At 47.2% G+C, this 4792-nt stretch overlaps 1 pseudogene; it reads right to left on the bottom strand.

Moving 5' to 3' along the window:
• Positions 1-3057: 3057 nt before the first annotated feature.
• LOC143824733 (intraflagellar transport protein 25 homolog pseudogene) lies at positions 3058-3641 on the bottom strand (annotated as a pseudogene).
• Positions 3642-4792: the final 1151 nt, after the last annotated feature.

Below are 4792 nucleotides of genomic sequence, written 5' to 3'. Positions count from 1 at the left end.
AAAACTGGTTCTGGGCAGCAGGAAACTCATCAGGCTAAACAGAACTCTTCTGAGAATTTTGGGTTGCTTTTCTGAGCAGCACCATAATTATTGTTATTCATACCGGTCACTTATTAGGGGAGGAACTGTGCCTCCAGGTTTAGACACCTGCAGGACACACGGAAGAAGGACCCAACTTCGGGCCCTGTTGGCCTTCCCAGTTAAAGGGTCTCAGGAAGTGGGTGCAGGAAAGGCCTTCCTCTGCCTGAGACCCTGAAATACCCCTCTCTGAACTAGGTGGATGGATGGTCTGAATCAGGAGAACGGAACTTCATATGTTGTACAGGGTGGACACTGCTCTAAGGTTCAAGTGAAACAGACAGGGCCCTTTCTTAGTGTTGCCAGGTTTGGGGTATGAAATTCCTGGTGATTTAGGGATGAAGCCTGGGGGGGATTTGGGAAGAAAAAAGGATGTCAGTGGGGAGCCAGCTTGGTGTACTGGTAGGAGTACAGACTTCTAATCTGGTGAGCCAGGTTTGATTCCCCACTCCCCCCCCCCACATGCAGCCAGCTGGGTGACCTTGGGCTTGCCACAGCACTGATAAAACTGTTCTGACTGAGTAGTGATATCAGGACTCTCTCAGCCCCTCCTCCCCCACAGGGTCGTGGGGAGAGGAAAGGGAAGGCGCTTTGAGACTCCTTCGGGTAGAGAAAATCGGCAGATAAGAACCAACTCTTTTTCTTCTTTAATGCCATTGAGTCTACCCTCCTAAATATCTGCTTTCTCTTGCAAGGGTGGTCAAACTGTGGCTTTCCAGATATCCATGGACTACAATACATGGTAAGTGTAGTCCATGGACATCTGCAGAGCCACAGTTTGGCCACCCCTGCTCTAAGGTAAAGGTAAAGCTATCCCCTGTGCAAGCACCGAGTCATGTCTGACCCTTGGGGTGACGCCCTCTAGCGTTTTCATGGCAGACTCAACACAGGGTGGTTTGCCAGTGCCTTTCCCAGTCATTACCGTTTACCCCCCCCAGCAAGCTGGGTACTCATTTTACCGACCTTGGAAGGATGGAAGGCTGAGTCAACTTCGAGCCGGCTGCTGGGATCGAACTCCCAGCCTCATGGGGAGAGCTTTCAGACTGAATGTCTGCTGCCTTACTACTCTGCGCCACAAGAGGCTCTTAGGGCAACTTATATCTGTTGTCTTGAGATCATTTATAATTGTGGGAGATAGCTAGGCTCTTTCTGTAGGTTGGCAACCCGTAGTCAGAACTGCCAAGAGGGAGGAACAAATAAGGGGAAGAAAATTTTAGGGCCCTGATCATCCTAGGGCCCAGGGTGGTATCTGGACAAGGTGGGGGTTGAGGGGAGGGACATTAGCCACCCTAAATATAGAGAAACTACTTTGTGGGGAATCAAAGAACTGAAGCATGAGACTGCTAGGCAGAGAAGTATGTTGTGACAGACCACAAAAGGATTTTCAGGGGCTCAGGCTTTCTCCAAACTGCGGAAGGAAATTCTGTGAAGCCAAATGGCCCCACCTTGAGGCAGCCGCTGTGCAATACACTCGCCACCTTCACCTTTAAAAAAAAGACTAGATAAATGCTTGAAGAAAGAAGGATCCGTCAATGGTTACTCAGCCACAATAGCCAAGAAAGGAAGCTCTCTGCTTGAAGGCAAGATGATTCTGGATCAGGATATTTAGCCCAATAATCTGGAATTCCGTCTCCACCAGCAGCCAAGCAAGGGAATCCAGAAATGAGAAATCCAGAAATGATCTCTTGCCCTAGTGGGACAGACCAGATCTAATGGGATGAAATTAATTCAAACGAAATTCCATCTAAACATCTGGAAGAAGTTCCTGACAGAGTGGTTTCTCAGTGGAACAGGCTTCCTCGGGAGGTGGTGGGTTCTCCATCTTTGGAAATTTTTAAACAGAGGCTGGATAGCCATCTGATGGAGAGGCTGATTCTGTGAAGGCTCAAGGGGGTGACAGGTTACAGTGGATGAGCGATAGGGTTGTGAGTGTCCAGCATAGTGCAGGGAGTTGGACTAGATGACCCATGAGGACCCTTCCAACTCTATGATTCAGTACTAGTGTTTCTCATTGGTCTCTCATCCAAATACTTGTCAGGGCTGTCCCTGTTTAGCATCCAAGATCTGAATTGATCAGGCTAGCCCGGGTTATCCAGCTCAGGGCTTCCCTGCTACACCTGGACTTTTTCATTCAAATATTTCCTGTTTCTGTGCCTTCTCATTGGAAAACAAGTTTCCTATCAATTCTTAAGTGAAAAGACAATTTCCCCTTCAGTTCCCACTAAAACAAAATTACAGGCCTCACTTTCCATGTTGCTCATGAACTTTGAGAGGAGGTCATAAGAAAGCAAATCTTTCATTCTCAACATGTTTGAAAGGCCACCCTACACACACACAAGGACACACGCACCCATGAAGACTGGGGGCTAGATGCCCAAACTTGACACTGCTTACTTACAAAGGTGTTTATATTAATATCTGCACTTTAACAGGTGGCAGCCTAAATATTTACCATCCAAAGTTATAATTGTTTCACAGATAGCTGCGAGTAAAGTGCCAATGCTATTACCATCTTCTAGTGCTTCCTTTGTGATCCCTTCTGCTTTCTGTCCTAGAGGGAAGGAAGTTCATACATCTGGAAGGATAATAAATAAGAAAAAAATAATCCTTGTTGATTTCTTTTGCAAACACTTTATTTACAGTCATTCAGACCAAAACACTTCTTTTCCTGTTTTATGTGTTAAGAAGGCAGCTAAAATTTCACAGTGCAGAGAAGTCTCCACAAAGCATCATGTCCCTCCCAAAAGTATGCCAGGGACCTAGAAAATATAGCCCTAATCTAAAGTGACCAGTTTGTTGGGGAGCTAAAGCGGTTCAACGAGGGCGGGGGCGGGTGGCGGGTGGCGGCTCCTGCTCGTGGCTCGCCTTACCTGAGGCGCTATTTTTTTTTAAACATGCTTTAATGGAATGCATGTATTATTAAACATATACAGAAACAATCAAAACCATATTTCATATTACAGCACTTCAACCTTGGTTTTAAATATCCTGTGCTATTCGTTCTGCTATTACCCTATGAACCGACACAAAAGTATCAAAATGATGAAACTCAGGTGTGTAGCCTGGAACTCAGGAAAAGAAAATTCTTCTGTTTGAAGCTCCCCTTCTTTATATTCTAGGTCTTTTTCAATGCAGTGTTCAAATTCTATCCGATCTTTAGACATGCTTTTTTCAATCTGTAATGTCTGCACTGGGTTTTCAGTCGAGGATCATTGTCCATGGGGTCGCGATGAGTCGGACATGACTTCGCACCTAACAACAACGTCTGCACTAAATAACACTGGATTATGAGTTTGTTTATAATTACAGATTTGTGAAAGCAAATAATACATTCCTGTGGAAACATCCCAGTTGATGTCCAAAAGGTTTCAGACTGTCCATCCATGATATTTTCTGGAGGGTATTTTTCATCACTTGAAATTGCTAGAATAACATCTGTTCCTTCAGTGCTAAGACAAAAGTTTGTTGATTTCATTCTCTCTTCACAGTTTTACCAAGATTTGCCAAACCATTTACTGAGAATGTTGCCTAGTTGCTTAGCAGCCAATTCCACCCCCCTACATGTATGCGCAGAGCCTCTTGTGGCGCAGAGCGGGCATGCAGTCTGAAAGCTCTGCTCATGAGGCTGGGAGTTCGATCCCAGCAGCCGACTCAAGGTTGACTCAGCCTTCCATCCTTCTGATGTCGGTAAAATGAGTACCCAGCTTGCTGGGGGGTAAACGGTAATGACTGGGGAAGGCACTGGCAAACCACCTCGTATTGAGTCTGCCAAGAAAATGCTGGAGGGTGTCACCCCAAGGGTCAGATATGACTCGGTGCTTGCACAGGGGATACCTTAACCTTTATGCACTCGCTGTGTTGTTTTAAATAATGTGCTGGTTTTGTTATTGTTCCCGTCCTCTCTTGGAAAGGCTCAGTCCTGTCGATTTTTACTCCGCCATGCAGCCGAGGTGAGGAATCCCGCTTCACTCCATTTTGGGAATGCCTTCTGAATGGCGCGGACTGTTTCCATACCAGCCCTGCCTTGTGCTGGGGGGGAGGGGAGGTGTCCACCTTGGGTGCTATTAACTAGCAGGTAGGGAGGCAAACGGCGCGGAGAGCCAAGAGGGCGATGCGTCGAGTGGGACATTTCTTCAGTACCCGTGATGGTCCTGCGAAATGCGGGATAAATGGGCACCTTACCCTAATGTAGAGTTTGGCCCTCACTGTGACCCATTATGCACGGGGGAAATAATGCACATTCGGGGTGGAATGGCGGTGACTAAAATCACCGATAACGTACGGTGCCGGCTGCAACCAGCCACAGCTTCGGTGGATGCCGCCGAAAAAGCTGCGTTAGCGAAACACAGAAGAAAGCGCAGCTTCCGGGTGACCAGGGCGCAACCAGAAGCAGCGCCGGGATCGCCGCGTGCATAATCGGTTACTCTGGGTTTTGCCACCGTCGCGCCACGCCCTGTGCATAACCGGTGTGCGTCGCGTCTTCCCCCTCCGCGTTTTCCATGTGACCCGAAATCGCCGTTTCGGCGGCCGTGCATAATGGGCCTGTGTGTACTTATGTATGTTAAATGACAACATTTCTGGTTTATGGTGATCCTATGGATTAATGCTCTCCAAAATGTCCTATCGTTAACAGCCTTACTCAGGTCTTGCAAACTGAAGGTCAGGGATTCCTTTATTTAAGCAGACCTTTATTTAAGCAGACTCAGGTCTTGCA

This window comes from Paroedura picta, chromosome 1 (assembly GCF_049243985.1).
Source record: "Paroedura picta isolate Pp20150507F chromosome 1, Ppicta_v3.0, whole genome shotgun sequence".
NCBI lineage: Eukaryota > Metazoa > Chordata > Lepidosauria > Squamata > Gekkonidae > Paroedura > Paroedura picta.
Note: the sequence above shows the minus strand (reverse complement) of the source record. Positions and strands in the feature narration are given on the sequence as shown.